General features: G+C 46.7%; 2 long non-coding RNA genes across 2 annotated transcripts in view; both read left to right on the top strand.

Moving 5' to 3' along the window:
* LOC145723525 (uncharacterized) overlaps positions 1-20190 on the top strand; it is a 155610-nt gene extending 135420 nt beyond the window's left edge. The window contains exon 4 of the long non-coding RNA XR_014148640.1: positions 20071-20190. This is a non-coding gene — a long non-coding RNA (uncharacterized LOC145723525). The remainder of the gene's footprint in view (positions 1-20070) is intronic.
* LOC102749095 (uncharacterized) overlaps positions 1-24413 on the top strand; it is a 476674-nt gene that overhangs the window by 158248 nt on the left and 294013 nt on the right. The gene's annotated exons all lie outside the window — the stretch shown is intronic.

A 24413-nucleotide genomic window follows, 5' to 3' on the forward strand; every position in this document is an offset into this window, starting at 1 on the left:
TGCTTATGAGTTATTCTTGGCAGAAGCAGCCCTTGCTCTGAGCATCCATTTCTTTATATTGCAAGGCCAGTCTAAGAAGGACCACAGTGAAACAGATGAAACGAAGAGCAGATGGGGTTGCTCTGAACCTTCCTCCAACTGTTTCTTGGTAGAGTTAGCACGGTATCTTTGCTGCTACGTGCTCCTTGCTGCCTCTTATTCTTCCCTTTGGAAACTGCATCAGGAGGAAATAAGCAAATGCAAGAGCGCGTAGAAAGAGCATTCAGTGGTGTATTGGCAAACCCGAGTTCTAGATCCCAGTTTCCAGATGTGGGATTGATTAAAATGTGTTTTCGGCACCACAGTTTTTGTTTCCTTTTAATCCGTTAAGTGACTGGTCTAGATTTGTGGGTTTTAAACCTATGTCATCCATGGAAACCCTCCTACAAACAGAATCCCAAGCAGAAAATGTTGAAACCTGAAGGCATTGTTGTTTGGATTAAAACGGAGGTGGGCAGTCAGGAATCTTCCCTCTTGACTTCTGCATCCCCACCCCTGCAACAGCCCCCAGATCCCCTGGGCTTGGGATCCCAGGAGCACAATTTGAAAACAATTCAACTTTTTTTTTTTTTTAAAAAAGATCATTCCCCAGCCAGCTAAAATACTGTTCTAAAGTGGCCCCATTTCTATCCATCTCACAAATTTTAATCAACAGACCCTCCGCACTTCAAAAAAAACCCATAAATAAAATTCTGCATGCCGTAGATCTGCATGGGAGAAGACTATAAGGAAATACACAAAAAAGTCAAGAGAGCGGTCATCTCTGGCTGACAAGGATATGACCACAATGATCACAGCAGCTTTCACACGGTCCTCATGTTCCTGCGTCACCACCTACGACATCTTGCCTGTCTCTAAGTGCCCAGGCCTTCATCCCACACATAAGGTCTTGCCTTCATTAGAACAGCTAGCGCCAGCTTAGCCTTCAAGACATACACACACACACACAGAGCATGAATGCAGCTCTACCAGGATGCATGCATGATGGAAAACTGTCCTCCAACAGGATTTCCTCAAGTGTGTCCCATGGGATATCAGTCCCAGAAACGCAGGGCTACACAAAGGAATGTGGGGGGCAGGGGCTGTCTGCTCCAAAGTAATTGTGTTTGGAAACCACTGCATTTCATTTGCCCCTGCTAGAGATTAAATGCACAGTAAGTAGTGGCTTAACGTCTCTGTCTGGCCAACAGGAATCCTGATTAATGTTGCTTAATATAATTTCTCAAATTTATTTGACCACAAAATTATTTTTTCCCCATCAGCCCTATTAATGTCTCAACAAACAGTTTCAGATCAGAAAAGCCTGCACAAAAGCAGTTTTTAAGAACTGAATATAAGGCTTTAAAGAGATCGAAGAATTACAGAAAGGAGGAAAAGGAAGGAGATGGGCTCAGGGTCTGGAGGACTTAGAGGTGAGGACAAACAAAGGACCACCCGTGATTCCAAAGAATGTCTGGAACTTTCTTCTTATGTATTGGTGCCTTTTTTCCAGCTCATTCCTAGAGAGTAGACAGAGGCAGGGATCGCTGTGTTAGTAGTCCATCAGCTCATAACACCGAAGGGGACTATGGGTATTAGAAGTGACACAGTGCAGGGTCCCTGCCTCTAATCTTCCCTTCCTCTCAATAGGGGCTTACTGTGACAAATCTCTTCCTAGGAAGAGCAGGAAAATGAAATGATCCTGTTAATTCAATCCAGCAAATAACCCACCTCTGTGCCAGCTTCCTGCTAGGGTCTGGGACCACATGGATGCTTAAGACACACCTGAGAGCCTAGTTGTGAAACCAGCAAGAGACAAAGAATCCCTGCCTCGGGATCTGCACACAGAGGGGGCCCTTTGCCTGACCAGTTGTCAGAAGGTTCCTGAAGGACACATTATTGTTCCTTCAAGCTGAAGGCTGAGCTGTAGGAAGGGGAGCAAGATCTGGTGGAGGGAACCGGAAGAGCGAAGTCAGGGAGGCAAGAGGGCGGGCGGGCGGGGACCTCCCAGTGGCTCCGGCTGCAGCCGAGGGTCAGAGTGTCTGGCAGGACGGGGAGCATGCGGACAGAGAAGGGCAGAAAGACCAGTGCAGCCCCCAACAAGTCGAGCGGGTCAGATAGAAGTCCAAGCCTTGATGATGACTAAGACGAAGATGACTGTGACCTCACTCTCCTCTTTCTCTCCTGGTGGCAGGAGTGGTTGGGGGAAACAGCAAAGGACTTGGTCAGAAAGAGAGTTGTTGTGAGAACACCAGGATGCCCTACACCCTGCCCCCTTCCGTCCTTCTGCGGAATCCTGGCCGGGCTGGGTCCTGCGCCGCCGCCTCCTCCTCCACTGGAACCCCAGTGCTCCCATCCGGACCCCTCACGCCTTTCCTCCCCAGCCTACGGCGGCCTGCTCGCCCCACCCCTGCCCCCCATGGGGTGACTCCACCCTCCTTCCTCCAGAGCAGCCACCCCTCAGCCTCTCCTGCCCCCAGCTCCCAAGGACCTGGGGTGCATCCCCCCCCCCCCCCCGCAGAAGCAGGGAACGCGGGACACCACTTGCCGAACAAGGCCACACTGGAAACAGAATAGGGAGGCAGCCTCCTCTTAGAATGCATTCTCTTCGGGGTAGATGCTGAATTCTAGTAACACCTTCCCTGGGGTGTTTTCAAATCCAGACCCACTGGAGTCTTGTTCCAGCCTCACTTTGGGCCAAGGCCTGGGCTCGCCTCCAGCCTCCGACCGGCTCTGGCTGTGGTCCTCACTCCGGCCTGGCCGGCAGCACTTCACCGGCCGGCCTCACAGCCCCAGGCCCCCGCGTGCCCACTCGTGTTTGATATGCCCTTGCTCCCAGATGAACGCAACTTCCCTCTGCCAAGACCTTGGGCACTGCCACTTCCGGCCACACCTTCACTGGCCTCGTGGTGCTTTGACCACGTGGAGAGAGCACCTCACGGCCACGTCCATCTGGGACGGCGAGCACGAGTTGCCTGGTTTATTAAGACTTGCCAATTTCCTCTGGAGTTCAGTTTCTTCCAAAGGGCCTGGCACATCTCAGCTGCCAGTATGAACTGTGAGTTCCCGGAGATGCCGATGACACTTTCCAACATTCATCACTTTTGACACATCTAAAATATCCTCGCTCCCAGCGCTCCGTGAGCACTGGCCCAGATGGACGGGCTGCCGAGGAAGTGCCAGTCTCGGAGAGGCCCCGGGCAGAAGCTTCCTGATGGAGAAGCATGTGCTCTCCTCTCCCTCCCTCCGCCCCTTCTGAAGCCGAGCCGATGAGTGGGGGCCGCTGGGCCCTGACACAGCCCTCGCGGCCTGGCTTCCAAGCTCCAAGCCAGCTTCCTTCTGCAGAATTCCTCACACCTTCGCTCCCCGTGGCTCCCAGGACTTTGCCATCTGCCTGACTCCGTTCTCCCAGAGAGGAAGCTGGCTACTTGGGAAGTTCTCCGTGGAGTCACCTTTACTCTTTTAGGTCACTTGGGAAGGGTTCTGACCCCTTGACCTATCTATTCAACAGCTGAAGTCAAGTGTCCCTGGGGCCAAGGTGAGAGAAGGCATGGCTAGAGGCAGGAGAGGCACATGCCTAGCCAGGCCGAGAGGTAGGCCAAGGAAGATAGATGAGGCTGGCGGAAACTTTGGGCCTCCGTCAGGCCCTGAGAGGTCAGCTTCCAGAGCCTTCTGGGGCCCAGGAGGGGTCCAGCGGCAGATGCATAGCATCCAGACAAATGTGCAGGTGAAAATAAGGAACAAGAAGCTGGGCTCTTTGTGTTGTTTAAGATGATTTTTGAAGAAGTAAGACATTCACATGGCTCAGATGAAAAGAGTATAAAATGGATAGATTTGCAAAGTCTTGCCTCTCTCCTCGTGTCTTTATCCATTTTGCCTCCCCGTCTCCCACTATGGGTAACCACTTCTTTATTAATTTCTCCTGGATCTTTCCAATGTGTCTTTATGCAGATAAAAGCAAATGTGAATTTATTTATCTTCCACTTCTCGACAAAAGATATCACACTCTAGATGTCATTCTTTACTAGATTTTTGTCACATCGCAATCCATTCTAGGTATCTTCTCAATCAGTGTTTCTTCAGTACAGCTGCATGGCATTTCATTGAGGGCCATGCCTCAGTTTGCTCATCTTTGGTCTCCAGATGGACACGTGGGATGTTTTACATTTACAATTACAAACAGTACTACAGCAACCTTGTATTAATTTCATTTCATATGTGTGCGGATACATAGGGTAAATTTCCAGGAAGGGAATGCTGGGTAAAGAGCAAGTGCATTTGTAACTTTCACGGTTGTTACCAAATCCCCCTCTATCGTTACACTGTTTTGCATTCCTGCTAGCCTCACCATTGCGGTGTGTGATCAAGTTCTTTAATGTTTACCAACCCAACAGGAAAGACCTGTGCCTCAGTATAATTTTAATTTCTACTTTTCTTCTTCTGAGGTTGAGAATAGGTTATATTCCTTTTCTGTGACATGTCCCTTTCTGGTCTCAGTCCATTTTCTATGGGTTTCTAGTCTTTTTCTTCTTGATTTCTAGACACTCTTTATATATCAGGGAGATAAGCCCTTGGTGTTATAAGTTGCAATTATTTTCTCTGTTATTCATATTTTGACTTTGCTAATGATATTTTTATTTTATCTTATTTACTGAGTTGGCCATACACAAGGTATTTGTTTATTTTAACATAGTCTAATTTAATAATTTTTTATAGATTCTGAATTTTGAATCACAGAGGATCCTTGCTCACAAGGTTATAAAGGAATTTGCCCAAATTTTCTCCTAGTCATTTTATGGTTTCCATTGTTTCATTTAAAAATTTGATCCATCTGGAGTTTTTCTGGTGTATGGTATGAGGTATGGTTCTGACTTTTATATCTTTCTATCTTTTGCCAGCTCTCCCAAAACTATTTATTTAAAAGCCCTTCTTTACCTCACTGATTTGAGAGGCCACTGCTAACACATATTGAATTCCTATATGTATTTAGGTGTTCTGGATCTCTGCTCTGCTTCTTTGGTCTATCTGTCCAGGCACCAATACAGTTGGCATTATTGAATTTTTATGGTAAGTTTTATTATCTAGTATGGAGAGCCTTCCCTCATAGTTTGTTATTTTTTCTCTCATGGTTTTCTTGGTCCTCATTGACAAGCTGAGCTCTGTCTCTGGGGCTCTCCCCTTGCTCATTGTTGTATTGTATTCTCTCTCCCACAAGGAGGCCCACCTATAACTGTAGGCTTCCAACCAGAGAAGGAACCAAGCACAGCTCACTCCCCGAACACAACAGAGGCACTCTCCTCCTGGGAGAGTCTCAGTAGGGTATGTCCATGCACCTATTTGAGGCAGATGTGTTGGAGAAAAGCCAAGTGTGAGACCTCTATCTTCCTAGGGGCTGTACCCTGCAGATTCCTAACACTGATCTTCTGGTCCTTTTGACCTTTTGAAATGAAAGTGATCCCATATCACTTAGATATGAAGAGTTATCCTGTCTGATGTTTTATCTGTTCATGATGTGTTACCGACAGGGCATGGAAGGACCCTTCAAAGAGAGAGATGTAATAGCAAACACCAATTACTACTTCTGTTACCACCAATATCACGAAAACCACCTCTATTCATTGAGAACCTGCCATATTCCAAGCATGTGGGAGGCTCTTTACACGTTTATCTCACTCCGAAGAGGGGCCTCCTTTGGGCACAAAGGCACGGCATCCTTGCCAAGACATGTGACATGCTGCCTAAAAGAAGTAAACAGAACTCACAGAAAGGTGCTAAATAGGATGGCAAAAATCTTTGTGAATATAAACCAGCAAGTATCTGGAAGGAACTCTGTTGGGTCAAGTCATGAGATGGAAGAGATCTGAGGTAAGCTTTGAAAGGAAAGGGAAGCTGTGTAGTGAATGTCTACATAAACATTTCAGTGAGTCTCATCTGGTTCTCACAACAGCCCTATGACACGGATACTCAGGGTGGCGATTCAAGAGAAGAAAGGGAAGCTCCCACAGGTGAAGGGGACTTACCAAGATCACACAACTAATAACTGATAGAGAATCAAATACAAGGCCGACTGCCTCCAAAGCCAGTGCCCCTCCCTTCACACTACTCTGCCTCCACCATTGTTCCCCATGGTGCCCCAGAAATTGTTGGAGTATATGTCCATGGTCTGACAGGGTCTAAGATGTTGCAATCAACAGTGCCCCCAGACACAGGCAGTGAAGGAAGGACAGGGGTGCCGAAGAATATCATAGGAAAAGTGAAACAAGGGTAAAAGCACCTGGCCAAGAAGGTCTTGCTGTCTCAGAACCTAGACATGCAGAGGAGGAGGTAGAGAAATGGGATTCTGGGCCTGGTTTGATTTTTCTAGCCTGCTGTTAGCCTTGGGCCAGCCACTGAACCACTCCTTATTTCTTCATCAGGAAATGAACCCACAGATGATGGGAACAGTTGTGCTGCAGACCCCAGGGCCTGGGGAGTCTCAGTGGAGATGCAGTCTCAGAAAATCTGAAGGGCCTGGGGTGCGGGCTACAGCATGACCTCAAGTTCTATAAGTATAGAAGTGACCACATTGGCCACACATGGGCCCATCCTCCTTCCACATTCCATAGTCCTTCTCTCCCTGCAGGACCAGGCCTTGATCAGAATCCTCAAGATGAGCTGGGGAATGGGTGACATTCCTTACCCATGGGATTCCTCTGGCTGCCTTCACACCAGCCACCGTACGGCTGATACGTACCTCCTCTACTCTACCATCAAAACGCTGACCAAGCTGTATAACCATTGTCTACTTACATACTTCCACCAAAAGACCATGGGCTTCTTGACAGCATGGTCTACCTTATTCACTGTTGTATCTGCACAGTTAAACACCAGGGGTGGAGTCCAGCTCATTTCGTTATCAGGTGGCCCCCAAGTCCCTGCACATGTTTTAGCTCACATTCCCCACCCAGGGTTTACTTTTGCCTTATAGAGTAATCTTGGGGTTGTTTGGCCAAGTTAATGCTTAGTACTTTCCTTGTGCTGCAAGTATTTACCTTTGCAAAGCGTCAGCTTCAGCCACGAGCACAGGAGAGGGGAGAATTTCTGGGGGACATAGCGCCAGGAACCCCAGGTCACGCTGCTCTGACTCTCACTTTTCTTTTTGAAACCTGGCTTCACAAATACTTCTCTCTGGCATCTTTTACTCATTGCAACTCAAAGATGGGACAGTCTTAGGACTCATACATCCTAGACTCAGAGGGACCCTGGGATCTTCTCTCAACCCCTCAGTTTTCCAGAGGTGGAAAGAGAGAAAAGCCAGGTCTAGAATCCTGGTCCAGCTGACTAAAGGAGCTAAGGACGTCTCACTATACCACCATGGAGACCTCAGAGCTGGCTGCTCCAAACTCCTCACTTTCCACAGGAGGAAATTGAGGCCCAGAAAGTTTTATTTTTAAGATTTTATTTATTTATTTGACTGAGAAAGACACAGATAGAGAAGGAACGCAAGCAGGGGGAGTGGGAGAGGGAGAAGCAGGATTCTCACTGAGCAGGGAGCCGGATGTGGGGCTCGATCCCAGGACCCTGGGATCATGACCCGAGCCGAAGGCAGACGCTTTCTTATTTATTTATTTATTTAAAAGATTTTATTTATTTATCTGACAGAGAGAGACACAGCGAGAGAGGGAACACAAGCAGGGGGAGTGGGAGAGGGAGAAGCAGGCTTCCCACGGAGGAGGGAGCCCCACACGGAGCTCGATCCCAGAACCCTGGGATCATGAGCCGAGCCGAAGGCAGACGCTTAATGACTGAGCCACCCAGGCGCCCCACAAGGGACACAATTCTGAGCGTCTAATGCCACGTTGTCTATAAAAGCAGATGCAGTGGACCCCAAAGAGAACGTGTTCAATTGCTTGCCTTATGTGAAATGTCTCCACTTCAGGCTCTGGGCCCTCTTCAAAGTTGCCACGTAAATGCAGTTTAACACCGCCACGCTCATGACCACAGAGCTCAACTTTAAGGCTGATTTCAACAACCTCGTGGTCAGCAACTGTCCTGTGGGGTACTGAAGGCCTCGCAAAGGGGGCTTGTGGGTCTGATCAGGTGCCGAACTTCCAGGAGCACCAGGGAGCCGCCCTCGGCACGAGGCCCAGCTCAGCTACCCCCTGTGTGACCTTAGTCAAGACACTTAACCGCTCTGAGACCCACGTTTCCTTTTGGAATAACACCTACTCATAGGCGTGTCATGAGAACTAGATAAAATAAGGTGTTGAGTTACTAGCAAAAAGTTAATGATAGCCACGTAAACAGCCTTTTATCCACCCATTCCCCAGCCCCCCATTATCTCCTTTAATGAGAACATTCAGGGTCTTACGGGGTTCTCTGGGTTGGTAATAATTGTGGCTGACACCCCGTGGGGGACTTACTTGTAAAATTGCTTCCACTCCCCTGTCAGCAAAAATGATCTCACCATTTAAACAAGTGATCCCACGCCAGGGCATTCATCCTAGTGGAAATAATTCTCTGAAAGGAAAAGTTCACTGCGTGAAGTTCATTGCGGCTCTGCTTATAAAGGTACAAAATTGGAAACATATTGTTTGTCCCAGATAGGGGAATGGATACATAAATCATGAAACATCCCCTCCATGGAATATTACTCAGCCTTTAAAAATGAAGAGTATGGACACCATAGGAATATGGAGAGATGTTTATTATACAACGTGAAATGAGAAAGGCCAAAAGCAATTGTATCAGTGCAGTTACATGAAAAATATATTTGCTTCTGGATACAGAATAGAAACACAGGAGAATAAAAAGTCAAATCCACTAGGATGATGAGAATGTGAGTGTATTTTTTTTTTATTCTGTTTTCTGCTCTTACTCTGCTTTTGAGCAACAAATGCCTTTTATAAAGAAAAGGGAAGAACACCGGATACTTGCTCCCAAAACAACTGAGCTGAGAGCAACTTTCCTTTGTAGGAAAATGCCTGGCACAGAGTAAGTGCTCAGGAAGTGATAGAGACAAGAATGAACAAATAAACAAGAGTAAACAGAGTACCCCCACCTCAACACCAGCACCAACGCTGTGCCCCTGGGAAGCCAAAGTAGACCAGAGAAGGATTGGTGTTCTCTTTTTCCATCCAAACTCCTGGCCCAAGGTCTGTTTGGAAAAGCCATCGTGAGTCTCCCTTTCTATGGAGCTGAGAAGAGGGACGTCAGCAGGCATGAAGTAAGATAAAGTATTAGAAGGCTTAGCAGAAGTGGACCACCTGTATGGCCATCGGCAAGGCTAGACGAGGAGACCGCCTGAGTCTCCACTGAAGAGATACGGGATCCCCGCCCACCGTCGCTCCCAGTGTGCTTGTCTCCATGAGGCGGGTGGATCTGGGCTGAGGTAAGATTCAGGTACTCCTAGAGCCCTTGACTGGGATACCATCCGACAATGCCCTAAGCCCCATGGTTAGAGTTAAGTTCCTCTGCCCCCACCCCTCCTTCTGCTCCTGTCACTTGGCGAGTGTGTAGAGACAGAGAGATAAGGGGAAATGAAGACCAAAGTCAGGGGCTAGGCAGTCGTCATGCATCCAAATAAAACTTTGCAACAAGAACATGATTTGGTTAATCTATTAAAATAGCACTTGGCAACCTGATTTTAAACCAAGGTCCACCATTCCAAGAGCTGTGGAAGGACCCATGACTGTCCAGATCCTGGGCAACTTCCCGGGGCCTGACTCTGGTCAGATGCCAACATCACAGTCCCTTGGCTGTGTAAGAATTCTAGTGGCAGAAGGAAACGACATCTAGTCCAGTGGCACCTGGTGGGCTCAGTTGTGACTCTTCATCTCAGGGTTGTGAGTTCAAGCCCCACACGGGGCATAGAGATTATGTAAAAAAAAAAAAAAAGACATTTAGTCTGAAGATGAGGCTGGCAGACAACAGCCGTGACAGGTGTTTGAGGGGGTCATGGGACTTGTAGTTTTCTTACTCTGGTCACCTTAGTTGTTTGGGTCCATTTCCCATAGGCAAGAGGATGCCCCAGCAACTCTTTTCCATGACTCAAGCCACACTCCCTCCTTGACATCCAGGGGCCTTACTTGGAGGGATCAGCCTTTGTGAGGCACAGAATGTGAGCCCTCTGAGCTTTACACCAGTGACAGGAACAGAGTTCCCTAAATCTGGCAGGGATATGGGTTGGGATTCCTCTTCCTCCGCAGAGTAGGAAGACGCTGGCTTGAATGTTTGGGGGAGCTGAGTTCTTTTGATTCTGCCGTTAACCAGATGCCCAGTTTGGGGCATGTCAGTTGGCCTCTCTGGGTCCCAGTTTCACCTGTAAAATAAGGAAGCTGGACTAGATTATTGTTACCAATAAGAGGTCCCTGGTCCCTAGGGAGTATTGGTTGGGGGTGGGCAAAGGACATCACTGAGCTATATTCAAACAAGTTGTAAGGGAAGATTTTATCACACAACACAACTAAATGTCGAGTTTCTTTGCTTTTCGCTGGAATTCTATCTGCTTGGTGTGGTAACACTGATTCTCTCCAGAGGATTAGAAGAGTAGATTGGTGGTGTTATCTAGATCCTTACTTAATAAGAGCAGGAAAATGAATTACTCCTCAATAAATGCAGGTTGTTGGTGATGCATAGAGAATTAAAAGCAGGCAGTAACCAGGCTGGATTCTAGGACACTGCATGGTCTCTGGGTCCCTTTTATCCCCAACCCTCTGGCCAGATATTTGCTTTCCCAAGGATGGCCTCCCCAGGCACCGCTGCTCATCCCTGGCCCAGAGGACCTTGGAAGGGCCTTCCAGGTATGCCAAATCTCCCTGAGGTCTTGGAGGGCTGGGCCTGTCCCGGACTGATCTTACCACTTGGTTCAAAGTCAGGGCAGGAACCCTCCCTGCCAATTGATGCCAACGTCCAGAGGACTCAGAAATATCCTGCTCTCAGGCCAGCCCCACCCTGCATAAGTAACAAAACAGAAAGCCTGCCATTCAACCTACAGTGCCCTGGCCTGAACCCTGACTGATATGGAGAAGCCACAGTCCTGCATGGTTGTAGTTTATTTTTGCAACCGTTTTTTTTAATGTACATCTAAGGGACCATTACCATCATCAAGATACGGAACATTTCAATCTCTCCACAAGTTGCCTTTTTGCCTTTTCCATCCCCTGGCCCCCAGAGAGCACTGGGCTGGCTGCTCACTATCGCTAGTTTGGCCTTCTCTAGAATGTCCACCTTTTAAGTTGGGCCTCTTTCACTTAGTGTAATGCCTTTTAGACGCATCCGTGCTGCATGCTTGCATGTATCGGAAATTTGTTCCTGATACCACTTACTGCTGAGTGGTATTCCATGATGGTCTATTCCCTGTATGTATTTACTCATTTACCAGTTGATGGGTATTTGGGTTGTTAATAGTTTGGGGCTATTGTGAATAAAGCTGCTGTAAACACTTGCATCTTTGTGTGGACATATGTTTGAATGTCTCTTGGGTAAGTTCCGAGGCTTGGACTTGCTGAGCCTTATGGTACATTTACCTCTGTAAGAAATTGCCAAACAATTCTGCAAAGTGGCTGCAGTGTTTTGCAATCCGGCCAGCCGTGCATGGAAAGTTCTAGCTCTTCCACATCCTCACCTGCACTTGGTGCTGGCAGTCTTTTTTATTTTAGATATTTTAGAGGGAGAGAGGTGGTATCTCATTGAGGTTTAAATTTGCATTTCTCTCCTGAATAATGATGTTGAGCATCTTTTCATGTGTTTATGTGCTATTTGTATATCTTTTTATAAGATGTAGCTTTTTAAATCTCTTGCTCATTTTATGACTGGGTTGTTTGTCTTTTTATACTTGAGGTGTAAGTGTTCTTTATATATTCTGGATAAAAGTCTTTTGTCAGATATACATATTTTGAATATTTTCTCTCAGTCTGGCTTGGCTTTTCATTTACTCAGTGGGATCTTTCAAAGATCAGATGTATTTAATTTTTCTAATTTTTCTTTCATGATTTGTGCTCTTGGTGGCCTAAAAAAAAAAATCTTTGCTCTCCTCAATGTCATAAAGATTTTCTCCTTTTTTCTTTTAGAATTTTTATGGGCTTTGTTCTAAATTTAGGTTGGTGATCCATTTCAAGATAATTTTCATCCCTCCAACAAATATTTTATGGCGAACTATCATAATAGTGAGTGTTTATATAGCACACACTACATGCCTGACACTATTACAGAATTTATCAATACGAACTCATCAAATCTTCATGCTAATTCTCTAATGTAAATACTACTATTATCTCCATCTTGCAGATGATATGATAGAGAATTCAGACACATAGTGGTTAAGTAATTTGCCCAAGGTCACAGGAGTGGTAAGCGGTAGAAATGGACCTCGAACCCCAGCCACATGGCTCCTAGTCTGTGTGCCTGACCACCACACTCCACAGCCCCTTGCTGTGCTGACTAAAGTTTTAATGTGAGCAAAATCAGACCTAGGTTCTGCTTTCATGGAGCTTACCACCAAATAGGGGAGCTAGATATTTATGTAATGACTATTCAAATAGAAAATTATAACTGTGAAATCACCTAAGAGAACAAATAATAGGGAGATGTGACCAAGTGAGGAAAATCGGAGAAATTTTCCCTGAGGAAAGGAAGATTGAATTTAGAATTGGAGAAAGAAAGATGTTAGCCAGGCAAATAAAACACAACAGCAGAGCGTGTCAGGCCAGGGGACCACAAGGGGAAAGACCAGGCAGGAAGGTATGTCACGCACTGGATGTTGGATAAAAACTCTCAGAATAATCATCAACAGGGATGATGGCAATTTTTATCATCTTTTGTCTCTCCACTTATTCACCCCATTGCCCTTGAACTAGAGTGGCCAACTCATCCTGGTTTGACAGGACAGTTGGTCACCCTATCTTGAAACTGTTTGGGTCAAGATGTGCCCATGACCCTGTAACCACTTTAGGGAAGTAAGCACCATTATCTGCAGAGGAGTCCAGTACAAATGGAAAACTTTTCTTAATGGCAGACCCTTTCATAATCAGATTTTTTGAAAGACAAAAAAAAAAAAAAAAAAATTCACTCTGATTCTAACCAGAGTTGCAAGGGAGTACAACCTAAGAAGAAAGCTTGGGGTGCCTGGGTGATTCAGTTGGTTAAATGTCTGACTCTTGATCTCAGCTCAGGTCTTGATCTCATGAGTTCAAGCCCCACACTGGGAGAAAGAAAGAAAGAAAACTTGGAAGAAAAAAACTCTCCAACTAGAAAACATAGCCTCTAGTTACTTCCCTGAATCTCCAAGGAGAAATTGATTGTAGTCTCAGGCTACAGGATGGCTAGCTAAATCAGGCCAAAGTAGACAAAGAAAACAGAATAAATTATACTTGTGAAAATAGCTTTCCTTCCATCCCTTACCTCATACTCTTATTTCACAACAAAATGGTGATGCGCAAAATTCAAGATGGCGGGAGTCAGAGAAGCATTCCTCATCACAGCCTTGGGTAGAATCTGCTTATCACCAAAGATCAGCAACGGCTAAGAGCTAAATCTCTAAAGGCCCAGCAACAACTAAGTTCTTATTCAAGTTTTTCCATCCTGCCATCATCCTAGAAATTCTGAAGTCAGTGTTGTGCATGTACAAATCACAGGCCTGATCACAACCGCCAGGGAAGAGCTGTGGCTACATTTATATCATAGGTTCCTTCCATCCTGAACAGAGGACATGGCTGGGGAGGGGGGATGGTCTTCCAGAGGACCTCTCTCAGTAGTCCCAGGTCTGGGAATATTTTCAGCAGTGCATGTTAACAAATTTCCAAAGTTAACAAATGACACACACACAGGTTAACGATGTAAATAATGGATATGAAGATATTTCACAAATAACTCTGTGAGGGGCATATTAATACCTGTGGCTCCTGTATAATGCACTTGTGTCCTCAACACCAGCCACGGGAGGTGCTCAACAAACATGGAACCGAGCAGAGGCACCCAGCCCGGGCATCATGGGCAGAAGACAGAATGACGGACTCCCACCGAGGTCTTCTATGGCAGGATCCTTGGTTCCCTTCTGTGCCAGCTCAGCTGCCTGCAGTCACCACCTAATGATGTCCTTACCCAAAAGAAAATAAATAATTTGTTCTTGTATGAAACATTAGGAACCCTCAAACCCGGGGGCTGACTTAGGAATGGAGAAATCACTTGCCATAAGGAACCTAAATATTAGAAATGCAGTGGCTGCACTTAGCTTCTGCTTCCGACTGATTGCGAGGAAGTTTCACTGCCCCAGGAACTTGCTGTCATGCAGAGGGCAACCTCAAGCCTCCTTCGCTCGTCAAGCCACTTTCAGGTTACAGGCGGTGACACTCCAAGGAACCGACCTTTTACCTTTAATAGTCTCCCTCTCAAAACCACAGCCTCATCCCCAGATTCTTATCACTGGTGTGTCTTGGTCTCTTCTAAAGACTTGAGAAAATAACAACTGTAGAAGACACACCTGGAGAAGGAGCTACTCCTATGGAGTACAATTGGAAAACATCCCCCCGCCAACAACCCTCCAACTCCCCACCCTGCCCCCGCCGCTCATAACTGAATCATTGGGTTTTCTCACAACTTGCTCACAGAGTTGCCGTGAGGTTTCAATGAGTCAGTACAAAGCAGGCTGTTAGAAAAGTGCCTGGCACAGAGAAAATGCTCAATAAATATTAGCTTAAAAAGTGCAGAAAATCAATTTGGATATATATGCATACATAAAGAGATACGCACAAGATCACGCCTAAGGAGCTAATGATTCTAATTTCGAAAATCTATACTAAGAAAATACTCATAGATTTTCCAGACAAAGATTTATGTATAAAAATGGTCATCAGGGCGTTGTTTGTAATAGAAAAGAAACCCGAAACAACCTAAAGTCCAACAATAATGGAATAAGTAAACAAACGAAGCCACTTTTCAAAAGCATGCTTTTGAAGAATTTGTAATGCTGTAAGAAAATTATCATTTTTTTTTTTAAGATTTTATTTATTTGCGAGAGAATGAGAGACAGAGAGCATGAGAGGGAGGAGGGTCAGAGGGAGAAGCAGACTCCCTGCCGAGCAGGGAGCCCGATGCGGGACTCGATCCCGGGACTGCAGGATCATGACCTGAGCCGAAGGCAGTCGCTTAACCAACTGAGCCACCCAGGCGCCCAAGAAAATTATCATGACAGGCGAAGAGGGATATGAAACCATTCTCATAATACGATTTCAATTTTAGACGCTCCAAATAAATATCTACGAAACTCCATAATAAAAGATTAGAAGGAAATACTCCAAATATTACTTGTGTTTTTGTCCCAGTAGTGAGATTCTTTATTCATTTTCAGCATTTTTCAAATTCTATATACCTATACATATACAATGAGTGTGTATTAATTCTACAAATAAAATATAAAACAGTTTCACAATTTCAATTTCAATTTCGCAATTAAAAAAAATTGCATGAGGTTCTAGACTAGGCCAGTGGCAGAGGAGAGAAAAGATAATCATGAGGCTGAGTCCTCAGTATTTGGTGACCCATGAGGGTCACCAAGGCGACAGAGAGAATATCCCAGAACAGCTCTAAACTTTCTAGCTTGAGCAACAGCATGGATAAATAATGGTGTTTTGCATCACAAGAGGAAATGTAGAGAGAAAGGAAGAAGAATGGGTTGGGAAGAAAGAAAATAAATTCGGTTTGGCCTCACTGGGTTTGCAGTACCGAAAGGATCCCCTGGTAAGAGGTGCTCAGTCAAGAGCTGGCTACATGTGGGGCTAAAGTCTGGGAAAGATTTTGGTATACATGTGGGTATGGGCGATAGCCATGTGTCGTTGATGCCATGGCTTGGCTGAGGATGCAGCCGCATTCTGTGTTCTGTAAAGGGCAATCAGACTCTGTCCCCATGGAGGCTCAGACACTCGGGCTCTGGAGCTCTATTCCTTCCTGCCACCCACAATGTGACCTGAACTGACCCCTGCCTCCCTCAGTCAGTCACAGAGACTACTGCTGGATTACAGTGAAGAGCCTCCCAGAGATCCCCTGTGACTTACATGCTGTTTGGCACTGTGGCTGCCGCTTCCACTGAGGATGACAGAGCACTCAGAGTCAACCACATAAAACTTGCTACTGCATATTTTGTAGGAATGGCGTTCAAGACAGTGGCCACTGCCTCGCCCAGTGACCTCTTTTTACAATAACATACAGGGAAACCGTCTCAGGCTTCAGCACCGGGAAAGTGTGAGCAACTGGACACCATGAATCCTGTAACTGTTCCTGTTTCCCTCTCTGGTTTGGCCAATAAGAAGCTCAGACTAAAAGCTGTGGCCCATCTTCAGCAACATTAGATGATCACGTCGTGCGCATTCTAGAGCACTAATCTGTTAGCATTTCAGTCTTTGTTGTTTTACTTATTTTCTCTTTGTCCTAATTTCTTCCACTATGAATCTTTGTGAACTTCTTTAAGTCTAAGATTTTCTTCAGTGTCACACCCACCCATTGATTCCGTCTCTATCTCCTGGAGTTGCACAAGAGAATTCTAGGCCCTCTTCCCCATAGCAGCCCCTTTGAGGCTCATGTCCTCCACTAAATCTGATTCTTTTTAGGTACTAGAGCCTCACTTTCTTCAACAGTTTGTCCTAGACGTGAGCTCCTCAAGAATCTTTATCCTTCTAGACTCAACTGATGCCCCATCTTCCCTTGGCGTCTTCTCTAAGCCCTTTTCAGGGTGTCCCTCCACAGCAGCACTGACAGCAACCACACATGAGGACTGGTTCTCATACTTACCTCTCCCACCGGACTGGGGACCCCTGAAAAACAGAGGTCGTGCCCTATGTGCCTCCAAATATTACCTAGCCAGGGCCCAAGGCATAATATAATAATATATGCTCCATAAGTTTTTGTGGAGGAAATAGATGAGTGAATATATATTCATATATATACATAACTTCCTCGCTCCTCTACATGCTAAAAGAAAGCCAAGCCCCCAGGAAGAACAGGGAGAGCCTAGTTCCATTCAGCTGTTTGTGGGCCTTTCTATCTGACAACCGCTTTTCCACAGGACTCTCCTGAACAGACTTGGCCCTAGGCACCGGCGTGAGAGCTTATTCTCCCAGCTCAATCCAGAGTGAATACACATGAGACAGAATTGGTCCTGTGAGGGCAACTGGGGTAAATTTTCACAGAAAAAAAGGATTTCACAGATCAAAAATGCAAGATGCCACTCCAACTCGTACTTACTTTAACACAGCCTTATGTGGGTGCTAATTATATGTCAGGCATTGTTCTGAGCTCTTTACAAATATCTTATTTAATCTTTGTAACAACTTCATGAGATAGGTACTATTTCTTTTTTTTTTTTTAAAGATTTTATTTATTTATTTGAGAGAGAGAAAGAGCACAAGAGGGGAGAGTGGGAGAGGGAGAAGCAGACTCCCTGCTGAGCAGGGAGCCCAATGCGGGACTCGATCCCAGGACTCCAGGATCATGACCTGAGCCGAAGGCAGTCGCTTAACCAACTGAGCCTCCCAGGCGCCCGAGATAGGTACTATTTCTACTCCCATCTTGTTTTCATATATAGTCTTCTCGAGCATTGGAGTCAGCTATCCTACAACGAAGGAAGATGTAGCTATTCCGTCACTAAATTAAAGAAAGTTAGTTACATTTCGTTCACGCCAGTGCATGAATGGTTGACAAATCAGATCTTCGCGTTTGATGTGAGACCAGGATGCCACAGAATACATCATTCACTAAGCATTCATTGAGCCCCTACCAGCACAGACCTCCATGAGCTCAGAGCCTGATGGAGAAAACAGCACACACCTAAACAAATAAATTACCAGACCCCATGACAAGCACATTAGAAGCAAGGACCCAACACAGCGCTGGCGGCGAGAGGAAGTAATGATCTCTGGCTAGATGAGAAGGCTTCCTCCAGGGTGTAATGTCTGAGTTCCTTTTTAATGGAAGCCACAGCGACAGAGGTGGGAGCGAGAGGGCCAAGGTAGGGGGAACCATTGGCCATGGGTAGCAGGTAGGGGTGAGCTGGAGAATGAGGGGTTATCACTGGGGTGGTGACCTTGGCTGTGACACCACGAAGCTCAAAGTCACTAAAGGATCTAATAGTCATTCCCGTTCTAGGAAGTATCTTTGAGCTGCAGCATGGGGGAGGATGTCAAGACCAGAGAGAGAGAGAGAGAGATGTGTTAGGGGGCTGTTGAAATCAACCAAGCAAGACGCAGTATGCACCTGAGCTGGGACACTGGATTCTAGGGATATTTGGGAACCTGAAGCTTCAGACTGATTGGAAGGCTGGTATAGGAGTGCAAGGTGACAGCCCAGCTTCTACTTAGAAGACCAGGAAGCTGGTGGGGCAGCGAAATGGGGAACGTGAGCTGAGAGCCCCCTGGCAGGGATGAGGACAATCTTGGGCAGCCTCTAAGCTTGGGAAAGCCACACTGGGCAACAGACATTTTCTTAATAATCACAGAGCAGTTATTCAGATTCTCACTCACATCTCCTTTTAATAAAATATGATGCATTTCACTCTGTCATCTTAGTGAAAAATCATTGCCCTTTGCTGGAAATTAATAACCTTTCAAATTAATAACCTTTGGGTAGGAAAATTGGTTTCATTAATACCTCCCCTTGCACTTTGTAGGTTCATCATCTCTCCATCCTGCTGTCCCCTGAAACCAAAAGCCCAAGACTTATTGTTTGAGAAGCCTGAATGACTTTATGCTCAGAATGAATGATCGGGATCCTTCATAATTAGGCTCAATTGAGGTCACTGCCCAAAAATGCTGGTATGCCCCTCAATCCCCAGAGAGCCCACCCTGGGCTAGAAGGGATGATGAAGGCATCCTCCCTCAGCTCTTGGCCTGATCTCTAATCTTGGCACAAAAGTGGTCACCCACCTTGGTGCCCCAACCCTGAGAACAGAGCACCTCCCTGGGCTTCGCACAGCCCCTGAGCAGAGGTGTCTGTCTTTGGCCAGGAGCATGGCCGACCTGGCAGAGTTGCGTGATTGCTCATCACCACTCCAAAATGACTCAAGACCAGGAGCAGCCTCCCCCAAAAGAAAGACTAGAAGGCATTTTGAGAAAACAACTGAAGGTAAAATCTTAAAAACGATCTTTCTCTCCCCTACCCCATTCTTCTACAGTCTTTGAGAGATTCTGAATGGATACTCATTTATACTTTCCTGCTGAAAAATGCCTTAGCAGCAAACTTATCATCTCGGGCATAAAGTCCAGACTCCCAGCATCCTGGGGCCCCTGACACTCCGGCTGCCCAGGCTTGTCTCTTTCCTCCTCGTGCCCACAAGGTGCCACCCTCTGAGCCCTAACTCTTCTGTTCCCCCAGCTCAGAAAGCCCTGCTCCCTCCCACCACCCACACAGCCCCCCACACAAGCCCCTGTCTATCCTTCCAGGCAGGATCAGCATCATTTTTTCTGAAAAGTCCTCGTCCCAGTGTCACTCCCTGCATCAAGCAGAATCAGCCACTCCTTTGAGATCCTTTCTGCCCGAACCCTACCTGGTCCAGGCAAGGCTACATGGCATAACGTGTCTGCAAGTGACAATGTGCGGAACTACATGGGCAAATGCATAGTGTCATCTAACTAACGTGCTCTATTCACTATCTCTGCAGTATAGGGATGTAGGCAATTGGAATCAGAGGGAGCTGGGCTCAAATCCTGATGCCACTGCTTATTGGCAGTGTGACTCAGGGTGAAATACTCATCTTATACAACTGCCTCTTCCATATCCCTATTGTCCACGAGGTACTTCAATATCTGACTGGCTGAGCCCATAGTCAGGATGGCAGGATGGAGGATCTGGCTCCCTCTACCTCTGTGTTGGGTTCTCATAGGTCAGCCTTCATCATCTCCCAGAGGAGAAATGGCTATTCTGCTGGACATGCCCTCTTGGGTTCCCCAAAGCTGCGGTTCATGCCTACCTCCAGTACCTCCCAGTAACCCTGCTGGCTGGTGCTCTTAGGAAACTTTGGGCTGTCCCAGAGCCGGCAGAGGTGGGACAGTCGCCAGGGTAAGCACTGTTTCCAATCTTACATTCCAGAGCCAGTTGGAAGAAGATCGAGAGCTGTTGAAACAAAGGAAGCATTGCAGGAGACAGAGACCAGATTTCTGCTTTTTGAAGAAGAAACGGATAAGGGCTGTCAGATTCGGCTGAATCACCCAGACACGTTACAGCGGTGTGGCTTCAACTCCTCTCTGCCCCTGGTGATGATAATCCACGGGTGGTCGGTAGGAAATGCTGATGTGCCTTTTTTCTCTCTGCATTTACATTTTCTGCTTTTCTCCCTCGTGTGTCCAATTTTAATAAAAAAGATAGGGAGCCAGTGATAACACCTTCATGCATAATATTTGTAAAGCAGATTCTAATTTTCCGAGTACTTCCCCACACAGGATCTCATTGATTATGTCAATCCCATGAATAAGCAGGATAGGGAAAGTATAATTACCTCCACGTTTCAGATAATAAAATGTGGTTCAAGGAGGTCTCACAGCACATGAGGGCCCCAGAAGTGATTGCGGTCCATGTGGGTGAATCTGCCTGTTTCACAAGAGATAGGAAGCTAAAAGACATAGCCTCCCAATGTTGTAACTATAAGGTTTAAATGCAGCTGCAAATAACAGAAACCCAACTGACAGTAGTTCAAATAAAACAGAAGTTTGTTTCCATTTCACACAATAGTCTAGAGATATGTAATCCAAAACTGGATAAATGACTTTGTCAATGAAGTCCTCAGGGACCCAGCTCATTTCCAGCTTACTACTCTGCCATTCTTAAAGTGTAGCCTTTGTCCTTATAGTCCAAGATGGTAGCCAGAACACCGGCCATCTCATCCTTATTCCAGGTAACACAATTAGTAAAGGGTGTACACAAAGGAGTCAAAGGGCATGGGTTTTTTAAACAGCTTTACTGAGATATAATGCACATACCATACAATCCATCCATTTAAAGTGTACAGTTCAATGGCCTTTGGTATAAAAGAGTGGGGTTTTTTTTAGGTTAGCTACCCAGAAGCATCTGTAAAATGCTTCCAGTTACATCCATTGGCCATATCTAGGTAGAAAGGTGACTGAGATATGTAGCCTCTTAGAGAAAGTGTAGCCTTTTAGGGATGCTAAAAATCCTGGACAAAAGGGAGAAAGAATATTGTGGCCAATGGTTGAAATCAAACTAAGCAAGGACTTGTCTCCAAGAGGAAATTCTGCTTCCCTGGTTCCCAACCAATCCACGATTTGAAACTTAGTTCACAACTTGAAACCTCCAGAGATTTGGGGATCTATTTCGTGACTTGGAAACTTTTCCCTGCCATCTTTGAAAATACTCTTGAAAGCCTCACCTATCCTACCGTAGAAAGCAAAACGAGCCCATCTACCCACCCGCCACTCTTTCAACATTTAGTCACTGAGAGCTTGCTTTGTGCAGGCTCATAGCCTTCCCATGAACAATACAGACCCCGTGCCATGTGTCATGTGGTAGTGGGGAGCCACAGGATGCCACAGGAGTGTAGCCACGAAGTGGGGTGCTTGCCACTGCTAGAGGGGGAAAGCAGAGGCACCAATAGCCTGCTAGGAGCTTTCCTCTAGGACTTAAAGGGCTCCCACCCTAAGGAAGAGGGGGTTCCACACACCCCAGGGTCGGCAGTGAAGGTGGTGTTGGGCTTTCCTGCCCCTAAAGAAGGGACCTAACATAGATTGAGGCCCTACTACAAGTTAGGCCCTTTACATTATACATCAACCCGTTTAATCCCCACGCCTCCCTCCGAGGCGGGTTAGCATCTCTTAGAAGAAGAAACTGCGCTCAGAAAGGTCAGGTAGCTACCATAGTCACACAGCCAAGAGTGGACAAAGATTCAAACGCAGAACCCCCACGCGCCAAGCTCACACTCTCAAAGCCTCCCTTTGTCAGAGGGGTCTGACAGGGCCCCCATTCCTAGCAGGCTTCACCCCACAACCCCCACTGTGGCTCTCTCCCACTGGGGTAGAAGCTCGCTCAATCCATGTTCCTGTAAGAAAAACAGAATAGGAGACAGAGGGCAGAACGCTAAGAAGGTGAAACCTGTTTTAAAGGAAACTAAAGATCAGCCACAGAAAGCTCTCCTGTGGGAGCTCTGGGGGAGAATGGGGATGAGAAGGAGGCCAGTGGTGGTAGAGAAGAGTATCCCATTTCTTCAGCTCCTTTAGCCAAACGGACTTTCCTTACAAGAAAAAAGAGAGAAGGTGGGAAGGAGGGAATGCATCCAGAGGACAGATCTGGGGACGGGCGGAGTTCGAAGCTGGGGCCACCAAGTCAGAAAGGCTGCACACAGCAGAGCTGGTGATTCTTTCCCGTGCTCTCCCCCTCGGACCCTGCCCTCCTCACCCTCCCTGCCTCCACTGACTCCCCCTGCCTCTATTCACTCCTTGTGCTCCCCTCACCTTCCCTGTCTCCTCCTCACCCTCCCTACTTCCCTCCACTCCCCTTGCCCCCTTCACCTTGCCCTGCCTTGCCCTCGCCCTCCCTGCCTCCTCTGACTCTCCCTGCTTCCCCCTTACCTCTCCCTGCCCCCCACTTAAACTCCAGCAGCCCCCAACTGCTTTTAGCTCCTTCCCCTCCCCTGTGCTTTCTCTCCTCTTGGCCCTGGCTCAGCCTGCACCTTCTGCCTAGAGTGTTCTTCTCCCTCTTCTGCCAATCAGTATCCATTACATAGTAGGTGCTCAAGAAATATTTGTTAACTGAATTCATGACTAAACAAATATCTTGCTCACAAATGCAACGTGAAGATAAAACCATTACCAGGGTCCTGTCCCAGAATGAACTCTTCTTAAAATGCAGAGGGGACTAGAACTACTATCACTAGTGATAGGAACAGTGGGTCAGTGACTCGGAAGGTAACTGTGCGTAACTAACATTTACCAAGTGCGTGCTGCCTTCCGGGCGCTGTTCTAAGGGCTTCACAGTGATTGATCTCTTCACAGCAGTTCTGGAGAAAGGCCACTAGGCTCGCCCCATTTTCCAAATGGGGAAAGTGGTGCACAGAAAAGTTAACCAGATCGCTAATTAACTGGGAGAGTCGGGATTTGAACCCAAGGTGCTCTATCTACATGGAAGGCACTGGGTGCACATTCATAAGTGGTTGCACCTGACCCCGAATGACCTGCCCTGTCAGCAGCATTGTTCTCCAGCCTGGCCTCCCGCCGGCTGGTCTTCAGGCACACCAGACTCTTCTCCCTCCAAACATACCCCGGGGCCCTCTCATGATCATGCACCTCTGCTCGTGCTCTTCCTTCTGCCTGGACCATCCTAGACACCCTGCCCCACGGTCACCAGCCCACACTTATTCTCATAAGTGAACTCCTATTTATCCTTGCAGACACCAACATCTTCGTTCCATGAGCCCATCAGGAGTGCCCTCCCACCCCACCCCCCACTCCAGCAGGTGGGAGGGATGGGGTGGCTGGGTGATAGACACTGGGGAGGGTATGTGCTATGGTGAGTGCTGTGAATTGTGCAAGACTGTTGAATCACAGATCTGTACCTCTGAAACAAATAATGCAATATATGTTAAGAAAAAAAATGAAAGAAAAAGATAGCAGGAGGGGAAGAATGAAGGGGGGAGAAATCGGAGGGGGAGACAAACCATGACAGACGATGGACTCTGAGAAACAAACTGAGGGCTCTAAAGGGGAGGGGGGTGGGAGGATGGGTTAGCCTGGTGATGGGTATTAAAGAGGGCACGTTCTGCATGGAGCACTAGGTGTATACACAAACAATGAATCATGGAACACTACATCAAAAACTAATGATGGGGATTAACATAACAATAAAAATTTAAAAAAAAAAAGGAGTGGCCTGCAAGTTGGTTCTCAAACAAAGCACATACACGGAAAGATTCTCCATAAACATCTATTGAGCTCCTGCCATGTTCCAACTCATGGTGTTTTATTCCCTCAAAAGCGAGCAGACGCAGTGGGCAGGAAGAGAGCAAAGGAGCTGGGATTCAGAGCTGTGATTGAACAGGGGAGCGGGGAGGTATTAGAGCTGACCCTCAAAGGATAGGTCAGCTTTCAGCTCCTGATTACATAGACTTTTCCATTATTTTAAGGTTCAGAAACTCTTAAAATAGGGGCATGTTAAGAGAATGGTTCTCTCAGGTTCCTTGCTCAGCGGGAAGCCTGCTTCTCCCTCTCCCACTCACCCTGCCTGTGTTCCCTCTCTCGCTGTCTGTGTGTCAAATAAATAAATAAAATCCTTAAAAAAAGAGAGAATGAGAGAGAATGGTTCTCAGTTGGAAGCCAGGGGTAGCCCGCAGGGGACATTTGGCCAAGCCCAGGGACATTTTTGGTTTTCACAACTTGTGGGGGAGCCCGCTGCTGGCATCAGCTTGGTAGAGACCAGAGATGCTGCTA

The sequence above is a fragment of the Leptonychotes weddellii genome, chromosome 9, assembly GCF_054177405.1.
Source record: "Leptonychotes weddellii isolate Sample4059 chromosome 9, ASM5417740v2, whole genome shotgun sequence".
Taxonomy (NCBI): domain Eukaryota; kingdom Metazoa; phylum Chordata; class Mammalia; order Carnivora; family Phocidae; genus Leptonychotes; species Leptonychotes weddellii.